This window comes from Pelobates fuscus, chromosome 12 (genome assembly GCF_036172605.1).
Source record: "Pelobates fuscus isolate aPelFus1 chromosome 12, aPelFus1.pri, whole genome shotgun sequence".
Lineage (NCBI taxonomy): Eukaryota > Metazoa > Chordata > Amphibia > Anura > Pelobatidae > Pelobates > Pelobates fuscus.
In genome coordinates, this window is record NC_086328.1 from 108,077,322 (window position 1) to 108,089,767 (window position 12,446).

General features: G+C 45.4%; 1 protein-coding gene across 3 annotated transcripts in view; it reads left to right on the top strand.

Moving 5' to 3' along the window:
• The first annotated feature begins 5,781 nt into the window (after window positions 1–5,781).
• Window positions 5,782–12,446, top strand: part of DHCR7 (7-dehydrocholesterol reductase) — a 36,116-nt gene continuing 29,451 nt past the window's right edge. Inside the window, exon 1 of one of the 3 annotated variants that reach the window (XM_063437364.1) lies at window positions 5,782–5,859. The gene's annotated coding sequence lies outside the window, so the exon portion shown is untranslated. Of the gene's footprint in view, window positions 6,043–12,446 lie in introns of all 3 variants that reach the window. The other 2 variants (XM_063437363.1, XM_063437362.1) reach the window with 2 other exon arrangements.

Genomic DNA, 12,446 nt, shown 5'->3' on the forward strand with positions numbered 1-12,446 from the left:
AGGTTAAACAGCGCAGTTTTTTTTTTTTTTGTGTGTGAAGATAACAAGCTATAAGACATTCATGGTAAATGTGTGCATGTTAAGAGTGATCTCGCACAATGTTAGAGTGCGGTGTTTACAGATATGCGGGTGCTTGCTTGGGCGATTATATATGATTTCGCGGGATATGCTGCATTGTGGTCGCCATGGTGTGTGCTTTGCTAGTGTGGCAGCATTACCTATGTGAGTATGTGGCTTTAGTGGTACTAGTGAGAGTAGGCTTCTGTGTTGTGCAGGTAAGTTCACAGGCATGTAGCTACAAAAGAAGTGATATGTTAATGGGACTTTTACAGGCTAGGCATATGTTACAACTACCTTTGTCACAGTGGGCTACTTGAGATCTGTGTAGGTTAACGGTCTTATCATTACAGGTGTAATGTGTAAGCCAACATGTTGCAGGGTACATTCTTGTCTAGTCATCCTAGGTGGGAACATGTGAACTAAACATAACTTTGTGTTTAAGTAATAACAATATGGTTACCAACAGTAGGTAAGGTTGTAGTAATAACAGACGAGGTATAATAAACATTAAGAGTTATGAATCATGGAGCAGAGATTTTAAGCTGGTGATAAAAATAAACAAGATGTGTCACTACATCCTCAGATACATGAGGCATGAGTCCACCAGGTGGCAATACGTGGGACAGGTTACGTAATATCGCCAGTGTGACTAAAAAAAAAACTTGTAGTAAAAATAAAAGTAAATAATGCAAGCCAAATGGGGGCTATGGCTTGCCTGTAGGGAGATTGTCAACCTATGCCTGTGTCAGACCTCAGTAGTGGATATTTGCTGTGTCCATGACTGGGAGCTGCTTTGGTCATCTGCTTGCTGGGCAGTATGGACTCTTTGGTAAGTATTCTCCGGGGTGCTGTGGGCGTGCAGTGGGAGCTCCTTGTTTGGTCGCATCCTGAACGGCTGTCGTGGCGGGGCTGCTCGGGTGCCAGCGCACCAGTGGTTAAGGCTTTTGGTCGTTCCTCTCGCCGGGCCCTTCCCGAGGTCCCTGGGTGATGTTCACTGTTCTGGTGAGTCTTGTTGTCGCAGGCTGGGGTTCGGGGGCTGGTGAGGTTAGCGTGGAGGTTGGAAGTCTCCGTGCGGTAGACAGCTTGGGTATGCTGGCTGGTCTCGCCCCGGTGTGAGCGGGAGTGAACGCTGTCGCCCGCGGGACATGTTGCCTTTTCCCTCCCTCGTGTTTGTCGATGCCGTCGGGAGGCCGCCCCAGCGGTGCCTGGCGGGGATCCACACAGGTGTCGCCGGGTTGCTGGGCGAATCCATGCCGCCGCCAGTCTCCTCGCTCGCCGGAAGGCATGACCGTTGGCACTGAGCTTCGTCCAGAGGCTCGCGCAGAATTGTTCGAAGAACTTTAAGGTATGCTTGGGTGGCTTCAGACGGGTGCGATGCATCGCTGGCCGTGCCAGTGGCGCCATCTTGCCTGGGCCCTGGCAGTTTCGTTTCACCGCCGTCTTTGTTGCTTGTTTGCGTAGCTTTGCGGGGGTGGGCACCCCCAGCATGGACCGGGACATCCCCTGCCGGTCCAGAGGGGGGGGGGGGGGTAGCAGGGCAGCGTGTGGTTAATGCTTAGAAGCGGCTCCCTTGCCGGGCGATCGGCCGCCTCCCCCAGGCTTTAGGCTCCGCTCCTGTTTAGGCCTCAGGGCCGGTTCAAGCGCTCGTTTCGCGTTTTGATGCGAGACAGGTACCGGCATGTTCCGTACAGGTTCCTGCACCGATTTCCGGGCACTATGCACTGCTGCCATTCCTCGGTAGAACAGGATTAGTGAGTTTTGCGCTCGCTGGTGCCGGAGCTATCAGAGAGTGCGTCCGGCCATCTTGGCAGTCAGGCCCCGCCCCGAACGGCGAGCATTAATTGTGCAACACACAAGATAGTAACGCTGACTGAGAGTTGTGTGACTTATAATCCACAACATTCCCAATATCCAAGAGGTTTTGGGGTACACTGTTGTACCCCAACCTAGGGTTGAGGGGCAACTTTCAGCACGTGGCGATGTTATAAATATTTCTATAAAGGCATTGCGATATACAATATGTATTGTGAATATTTTCAACGATTGGAAGTAAGATAGAATCTAGCAATGTCTGACCTGCTATAAATACAGATGAACATTTGTTAACCTTCTGTTAAATCCACACTACACATGATCACTTATTTAAGCAATTGGCGCTGTGCGTTTTATCCACTAAAAACGGAATTGTTATGCAGTAGAAATATATTTAGTAAAAATTTGACTGTAGCTGAATTGGAGAATTTTTTCAAAAATCAGCACTTTTTACCAAATTTTTGCAATTTAAGAGGTTAGTCACTTGTGAGAAGTGAGAATCGAACGTGAATTTTAAATTTAAAGAACACTATTCATAGCACTGTAGAGCTGGAGTAGCAGATTAGGTCCCAGGGTCTCCATCACCGCGCTGGTCTCGCTGCAGCTCGGCCTGCCTCCACGGCTGAGGTCATCAATCTTGATGATCTCAGCCAATATTGGGAGGCTATTGAGCATGCATGGAAAAACGTGCGCTGCAACAATCAGTATCGCCTCGTAGAGCTGCAATGAAATAATGCATCTCTATGGGAAGCGTTGAGCGTCTCCATGCACTGTGCAGCACTGACACAGGAAGCACCTCTAGTGGTTGTCTGAGTGACTGCACCTAGAGATGTTACTAGGGCCTAGTAACTAGGCAGTAATGTAAACACTGCTTTTTCTCTAAAAAAGGCAGCATTTACTTTGAAAAGCCTGCATGGACACCAGTACCACTACATGAAGTGACTACAGTGTCCTTTTAAGGTCAAATAGTGGAACTGGAAAAATGTAAATAGCGGGACTGGAAACATTCTCTAAGAGAGTTATGCTTCAAGTTCAGCTCCTCGGACCATAAATTTGCAATTAACTTTGGATTCTAAATGTAATGAATAGCCCTGTTTGTGAGTTTTCAGTTGCAGCAAAATGTGGTATTTAGTGAAAAGAATCCCTCTGAATAAAGTAATAAAAGAAAGTTCTGCATTTTGGTTTTGGAGGAACTTCGGATATCCACTGCCACTAACCCTATGGAAAAAGTACCTACAGACTTGGCTGACATCTGGCGAGCAATTAGCCACATTCCCCTGTTAAAGGGGACATAGTCTTAAATTAGAGGGGCAAAGGTTTAAAAGTAATATCAGGAAGTATTACTTTACTGAGAGGGTAGTGGATGCATGGAATAGCCTTCCAGCTGAAGTGGTAGAGGTTAACACAGTAAAGGAGTTTAAGCATGCGTGGGATAGGCATAAGGCTATCCTAACTATAACATAAGGCCAGGGACTAATGAAAGTATTTAGAAAACTGGGCAGACTAGATGGGCCGAATGGTTCTTATCTGCCGTCACATTCTATGTTTCTATGTGTTTTTTTGCTTTTGTATGTCCTGGCAAACACAATATAATGTGACTAACGAATATTTATTTGTTATATCATACATGCCCTATCACATGTTTATTGGGAGATGCAAGGATGCAACTGGAATAGTTTGTTTGGTTTAATAATGTTTCTCTTTGTTACGGAATGTGGTTTACTCAGCCGTTCATTGTACAGCGCTATGGAACTTGTTGGCGTTTTATTAATAATAATAATAATAATAATAATAATAATTCAGGCTACGATTTTTTACTGTGTCATTATATATCAACCTTGGTGCCATTGCAAAACCTCAATAAAATAATTAATAAATAGATAAAATAAATGCCAACTTTTTACTATTATTAACTAGAATTCAGATAAATTCCATTACTTTTTCTGATATTGCATGAGGATCACAATGCGGCGTTCTTTTTTTATTTCTTTATTATTAATTTGAATTAAATTCCAGTCTATTCTTGCACAGTATTGCATTTACTTTACAAATTCCCACGATTCCATAGGTGTGGCACAAGGCAGCATGATGGTAGAAGAATATTGGATATGTGGCCGTGCCGATCACCTTGCTGTGCCATGGGAGTAAATGGGGAGATTTATCAAAGTTTCCTGATCTGGGGAGCGGTGCAAGTTGTGTAAGTGATGAAATCACCAGTGGAATGTTCCATCTGGTCTCCATGGTGATTGCACTAATTTTAGAATTTTGCACCACTTTGGAGATAACTTTAATAACTTTCCATAATTGTGGTTTCTAGCGTTTAATGGGTGAATTAAAACAGGATTGTCACCATAAAATGTTACAATTCCTCGTGTGTAATGTGACACCATATACAGAGTGCATTAGTTCAAACTATAGAAGCCACAAATTATTTAGACATCTTGTGGTGGAAAAAGTCCCTGTATTCATAGGCGTGCGCATGGGGTGTGCCAGGTGTGCCTGGGCACACCCTAATCTAGGGTGCCCACGTGTCCCGGATCACCCTGGACAGTCCCGCATTTTGTGGGTCTGTCCCGGGTCCCGGGCACCTTCATTTTGGGACAATGTAATGTCCCGGGATGAGCTGGGCCCCATGTTAATGCCGCGGGCCCCCATATGCTGCCCACCGGTGTAGATGTGCGAGCAGCAACCCTCCCTCTCAGAGCTGCGAGGAAGTGAGGTCACACGTGATGATGTCACTTCCTCCCAGCGCTATTTGCAGACAGCCAAACGTGGACTTTATCATGGACTACTAGTGATTCCATGATAAAGATTTTACCCCCCCTTCCTCTAAGTGAGCCAGTAGAGGGGGGTGGACATGAAATGAGAGAATAGACATGAAATGGGGGCGGGGGATATGAAATATGGGGGCGTATGAAATATGGGGGAATGGACATGAAATATGGGGGGACATGAAATATGGGGGGGGGGTATGAAATATGGGGGAATGGACATGAAATATGGGGGGTATGAAATGTGGGGGGGGGACATGAAATATGGGGGGTATGAAATGTGGGGGGGGCATGAAATATGGGGGGGATATGAAATATGGGGGAATGGACATGAAATATGGGGGGGTATGAAATGTGGGGGAATGGACATGAAATATGGGGGGGTATGAAATATGGGGGAATGGACATGAAATATGGGGGGTATGAAATGTGGGGGGGGACATGAAATGTGGGGGGGACATGAAATATGGGGGGGATATGAAATATGGGGGAATGGACATGAAATATGGGGGCGTATGAAATATGGGGGAATGGACATGAAATATGGGGGGGTATGAAATGTGGGGGGGACATGAAATATGGGGGAATGGACATGAAATATGGGGGGATATGAAACATGGGGGAGTTGTTTTCTTAAAGAGGCTGTTGTTCTTATTTATTTATATTAATAACTTTATTGCACTAAGAGTGCTTTCTCAACCCCCCCCCCCCCCCCCATTACACATTTTAGAGTCACTTTATAATATTTGACGTGTCTCAGCACGTATTTATAGTAATCTGACAGAACACCTGCACTTTTCTCTTTTTACACTACTTTGTACCATATTACCGGGTATATTGTTGGTGCTGCATATTTACCAATTGCTTGTATATAGTGTTTTTTTTCGCCAATTTATCTGCTTGGTATACTGTGTTTTTATTATTAGATTGCCCCCTATGAGGGCACTATAAGCATGGCACACTAGGTGCCCACTGCCCTGTGCACAGAGCTCTCCCCTCCTGCAATGGTTACACTCTGGCCTCAGAGAGCTGCACCAATCCAGCTGTGCACCAGAGAGTGATGTGGGGCAGGCTGGCTGTGTGATTGGTGAGCTGGCTGTGTGTGTCACACGAGGGGTGTGAGCTGAGGAAGGGGAGGGGATCAGCTCAGATCACACATCATTCTGCTTGCACAAAGGACCTGCATGGAGGCTGCAAGATAAGCACATACATACAGGTAACGCAGGGAGCCTGATCCACAGAGCTGACAATCTATTTCTGTACACGGAGCCTGCCCCTGCAAGATAAGCACATACATACAGGTAACACATGGCTCTGACTCTGAGTGCCTGATCCACAGAGCTGACAATCTATTTCTGTACACGGAGCCTCCCACTACAAGACAAGCACACACATACAGGTAATACAGAGCTCTGATCCATAGGGCTGACAATCTGTTTCTGTACACTGAGCCTACCCCTACAAGACAAGCACACACATACAGGTAACACATAGCTCTGATTTAACAAAGCTGACAATCTGTTTCTGTACACTGAGCCTGCCCCTACAAGACAAGCACACACATACAAGGGTAACACAGAGCTCTGATCCACAGAGCTGACAATCTATTTCTGTACACTGAGCCTGCCCCTACAAGACAAGCACACGCATACAGGGGTAACACAGAGCTCTGATTCACAGAACTGACAATCTATTTCTGTACACTGAGCACACACAAACTCAAAAGAGGGACTCCTGCCCAACAGAGCTTGCAATCTAATAGTTTACATATACTGATGCTTCCCATGCAAGACAGGCATACGCATAAAGGTGGCTTGGGGAATCCATGCCCCACAGAGCTTGCAATCTAATCAATCTGTATACACTGAGGCTGCCCATAATACGATAAGCACACACAGAGGTACTGGCTGAGTAATATTAATAATTTCAACACTCTGCAAAGGAGTTAAAACTAAATAGTTCCCGATTGACTTAATGCAGTATGTGTTTAACCCCTTACCACGCTTAAGAATATGGAGTATAATGTTTGCTGGCTTTGGAGAATAATTGGGGTGATGCACTGAGAGCTGGGTATGTCACTGGGAATGACAGAGTTAATCATAACCACATCTGCCCTTTGCATTGTAGATATACAGTGCTGACTATGGGAGGCCTTGAACCATGGAGGTTACAATCTAATCTAGGCTGATTTCGGTCCTTAGAAGCTGACTAGTAATGAGCTATTTCCATGTACAGATTTTATTGTGAATATGCAGTATACAGTATTATTAGGTACACACTATACTGTAACCAAATATTAATATATAATATCTACATGCACATAATATATATCGTAAAGAGAGCATTTCCAGGTCACATTAATATTTACACGTACTTAGTGTAAATTGTACTGTGAATGTCTGGGGCATAAAGTAATATTTAATTATGTATATTGTATGTAGCATATTTAATAATAGATGTGTATATTGTACTGTAGTAGCGTGTTTAATAATAGATGTGTTTATTGTACTGTGTGTAGCATGTTTTGTGTATTGCACTGTGAGTATCTTCGGTTATAAAGTAACATTTTCCATATTTTATAAATGCAGTTCCGGACCCAATATAACTGTGCCTGGAATAACCCACCCACCTATATTCAGCGTTTTTACTCTATAATGTGCGTATTAATTCACATTAATAAATCAAACTGTAAATAACAGATACTTTACCATGGTTAATAAAAAAAAAAGCAGCTTGTGCACTGACTAGGCCTCTGCTACAGCAGCCTGCACACTGTCAGGGGCTCCGCTAGAGCAGCCTGCACACTGTCAGGGGCTCCGCTAGAGCAGCCTGCACACTGTCAGGGGCTCCGCTAGAGCAGCCTGCACACTGTCAGGGGCTCCGCTAGAGCAGCCTGCACACTGTCAGGGGCTCCGCTAGAGCAGCCTGCACACTGTCAGGGGCTCCGCTAGAGCAGCCTGCACACTGTCAGGGGCTCCGCTAGAGCAGCCTGCACACTGTCAGGGGCTCCGCTAGAGCAGCCTGCACACTGTCAGGGGCTCTGCTAGTGCAGCCTGCACACTGTCAGGGGCTCTGCTAGTGCAGCCTGCACACTGTCAGGGGCTCTGCTAGTGCAGCCTGCACACTGTCAGGGGCTCTGCTAGTGCAGCCTGCACACTGTCAGGGGCTCTGCTAGTGCAGCCTGCACACTGTCAGGGGCTCCGCTAGAGCAGCCTGCACACTGTCAGGGGCTCCGCTAGAGCAGCCTGCACACTGTCAGGGGCTCCGCTAGAGCAGCCTGCACACTGTCAGGGGCTCCGCTAGAGCAGCCTGCACACTGTCAGGGGCTCCGCTAGAGCAGCCTGCACACTGTCAGGGGCTCCGCTAGAGCAGCCTGCACACTGTCAGGGGCTCCGCTAGAGCAGCCTGCACACTGTCAGGGGCTCCGCTAGAGCAGCCTGCACACTGTCAGGGGCTCCGCTAGAGCAGCCTGCACACTGTCAGGGGCTCCGCTAGGGCAGCCTGCACACTGACGGGGCTCCGCTAGAACAGCCTGCACATTGACAGCAACTCCACGCAGTCAGCCTGCACACTGACAGTGACTCCATGATGGCAGCGTGCGCACTGACAGAGGCTCCGCAAGGGCAGCCTAAATACGGCCATTGTCTTCACAAGTATAGCCCACGTACAGACAGTGGTTACTTTGCTTTATGTCAGTACTGGACATGTAGCAACATACCAGGGAAGTACTTTATTTTACTGGTAATACATAAAAGGAAACTAAAGCAGTTTAGTTTGTTGAAGTGCTTTATGTGTGAAGTGTGTCCTCTACTTTTTCATCTTCAAAAAAAAGTGCAGATTTCAATAGAAATTGGTACTTTTATTCATTAACCTTATTACACTCGCCTTGCTGTCAGTTAGACAACTGTCCTGTTACCTCCTGGTTTGGTTAGCTCAGTGGAGATCTCATTGCTCAATTCTCTGCCATTTACGAGTTAAATCACTTTGTTTATGCAGCCCTGGTAACACCTCGTGCATGTGACTTGCACAGCTTTCCTAAACACTTCCTGTAAAGAGAGATCTATTGTTTAAAATTCCTTTATTGCACATTTTTATTTAATTTTGAATTTCTCATTTCCTGTTCTTTTAATAGCCTGCTGGATTAAAGTTCAGTTAACAGAGCAGGAGATAAAAACTTCTAAAGCAAGTAACATCTGATTGAAAATAAAATAAATTTTTAATGGAAGCTGTGATAGGGGAGATGTGACTGGGGCTGCATAAACAGAAGCAAAATTGATTTAATTCCTAAATGGCATATAATTGAACAGGGAGACGGCAGGGGCATGATCTATACACAAAAACTGCTTCATAAAGGTAAAGTTGTTTTGATGTCTATTGTGTCCCTTTAAGTGTTTTTATGTCTAAAAAGTAAAGCTTTTTTAAAAATCTGTATGAGAACCAATGAAAATAAATATCTCCTTTTGTATAGGAATACACATGATCTTAGAACAATGACCATCCTATGGGCCTGAATAGGAAGGGGGGTTCATTGTGTGTTTAGTGGGCCACACACTAGCAGAGGTGTCACTAATCAGCAGCGTGAATTGAGAGTTGTGGTTCTCTTAGGAGAGTGAGTGGGTGGGATGATACTTGTTAATCAGTAGAGAGTGTGAGTCATACCTCCCCAGTGTCCCTATTTAGGAAGGACAGTCCCTATTTTGGGCCCAAATTCCTCTGTCCCTTTTTTCTATCCTAATGTCCCTCTTTTCTAGGAGCTCCATATTGTTAGTGTGTCTGAGTGCTCCACAGCAATAATACTCCCAGTAATGTGTCTTTAAACTACAATAGTCGTGTTAGAAATCAGTTTGTAAATAAAACACAATGTTCTCGTTCTAAATAGTTTAGCTGTATAAATTGTTATTAGTAAGTCACCTAAAATGTTTCAGAACAATCCCACACCTAGCGACATTCACAGCCACACCGCTAGAATTAAAGAGTTTGTTCGTGTGAAATGTTTGGAGGTGTGCTGTGAGTGGAGGTAGGATGGCACTTCCCGATAAGTAATGAGTGTGTGTGAGGCAGTGAGTTTCTGAGTAGTGGTGACACTGAGTATTTATTTGTATTTGTATTTTTTTTTTTTTTTTTTATTCTTTATTTTTGTGGGCATGCAGAAGTCAAACTTGTTTTACATCAGGTGCATATAGAGGAACAGATGTATACAATACATTTAACAGATACTTCACATGTTGGAGATATTTGCACCCTTGCCAATCTACCCGTTTTTTATTTAAAAATTTGCCTCAAAACCCCCACTTGCTAGGCATATTTATTCGATGCTGCGTATTTGGAGGGTGCTTGTGATCAGCTATATGAGCTCAGCTTAAGGATGCGAGGACTAAAGTTGCGCGCAAGCTCTTAGTAAATACTATGGGAGAGGAAGGGGGAGGTCATCTTAAACAGAATTGCGGGCTATTCGCTTACGGAGCCAGATGCAATATTTATGTAAGTTAGAAGACTTTGCAGGCTATCATCAATACACGAGTATTCTTATTATGTTATAAAAGCAAACTATAAAATTGAATTAAACTAAAAATACAATAGAAACACTTAAAATCAACGGGTTTACCAAGTACCAGAGTTAGTACTAAAAGTCCTATTCGTAGGCCTGCATTGGTGTTTAGCGAAGGCCAATTGTAGGTAACATGTCCATTAGGTGAGTCTCAGGTCAGAGAGCCTGTCGCCTTCGGTGCCATGTTTCTGGGTGCAAACGGGGTGATGTCTTCCACGTTCCATTTCGGGCGGGTGCCCGTAGATGCTGCCGGCAGTGAAAGTCCCATCGACTGTAAGAAGGTAGATGCCTCAGAGGCATGAGATATGGAGACCTGCTTTCCGGCATGTTCCGTCGTGAGGCGGTGTGGGCCCCATTTGTAAGGGATGGAGTTCTCCCTCAGTTGCAGAGTAACGGGGCGGAGGGACCTATGTGAGGGTCTGTCTGGATAGGTCTCTGTAGAACGTTAGGGTATCACCCTCAAAGGTAACTGTAGGTGATCCTTTTGCAGCTCCCATTAAGGCCCCTCGGTCTGAGTCCCGAATGAATTTAACGAGCACGTCTCTTGGAGCTTCCTGGGGTGCCTTGGTAGCTTTAGGTAGACGAAAGAAGGAGTCTATCCCTACTTGCTTTGCTTGTTTTGGGACCAGTAACGTGGCTATGAGCCTCCTGCAATAATGTGGCAGTTCCATGTTGGTGATCGTTTCGGGAACACCTCTGATCCGCGAATTCCTGGCTTTTGCCTTGTCTTCCATGCTGGCCATTTGGGCCGTCAGCGTTGCACACTGCTTTTGCAAGGATCCCAGTGTGGCATCCGTTGCCGCTTGCGCCACCCTGGTGCCTTTTAGGGACTCTTCGATTAACCCCACGCGGCCATTGAGCGTCGAGACCTCACCTCGAACTTGTGCCATGTCCGCGTCGAACATCGCCTTAATATCCTGCATTAGAGCTTTGATGTCAGCCTTTGTAGCTGGAGCCGCGTCCCCCAGCTCGTGAGGCAGCAGGGATATGGTTTGTGTCCTCCCTGGAGCGGGAACAGTGTCCGGCACACTATCCTCATCCGAGGATTGGGAGGCATAGGCCTCGCTCAGCGCCATCTTGGCGGGCCCTTGCCTTTGTGCCTGTCGCAGAAAAGTGCCAATATCTTGGGAACCGGGGCCCTGATCTGCTCGGCTTTTCTTAGCCTTCTTCCCCATGGTGTAGGGGACCGGGGGACCGGTTTACGGGTCTCAGAGTTTGTTCTGGCCGCGGAAATGCGAGGTTTAGCGGGTCCCGAACTCGGAGCTGTCGTGTATTGCGACTTGCTCGCTCAGGCGCTGACTCCGCCCCCTCGACATTGAGTATTTATTATACGTGACTGATGGTCGAGCCTTAGGGTAACTTGTGATTCTGCTATCAGGAATACAAAGACTCCTCTTATTTTGATTCCTTTAAGTATCGAGGCCGGTAGAATATCCACCCCATGTATAATAAATATAATAAAGTATCCACCTCATGTATAGTAAATATAGTAAAATAGTCATCCCATGTATAGTAAATATAGTAAAGTATCCATCCCATGATTAGTAAATACCAGAAACATATACATTCTTGTTCCATCTAGATTTCGTGGTTTTGCTCTGGCCCCCCCAAGGGTGGGTGGGGTCATGTGACTGTGAATTCAGTTGCTTGGAACTCGGATTTCATGTTGGATGTAACGTATTAAAGGGCCAGCAGCAAATAAGTGTTAACACTTTAATACCGTGTTCAGTCCTATGCGAGCTGGGTGACATCAAGTGAGACTAACTGCGTGGCTGCGCACAGTAACCATAACCTCAGCAGTTACTTTAATTCTACAAAGTTATAATAGGCGCCATCTCAGGGTTTGCAGACACCTCTACACTGGTGGCAAAACAGCGTTATTGGGATTTGTGGAGCAGTGAGAAAGGTCCTGCAAATCCTAAATTAGTCAAACTGTAAAAATTGTTCCTCTAGCTCTTTTAGCTTTCAATTTTAACCCCCTGCTCAATTTGGCACAATTATTAGCTCAGCAAATTATTATATAAATGTCTCATACCCATACACAGGATTACATGTAATTATCTGATTGTGGTGCCAAAATCTTTATGGGTTTTTCATAATCAAAAATATGCCTAGGATCCCAGGACTGTCCTGTTCTATGAGTCCTGTTACGGACAAATTACAAATATCCTGAACAACTAAGAATGAATCTCACTAATACTTTCTTAAAGGGACACACACTGGACCCCTAAAGCAATTTAGCTTGCTGAAGAGCT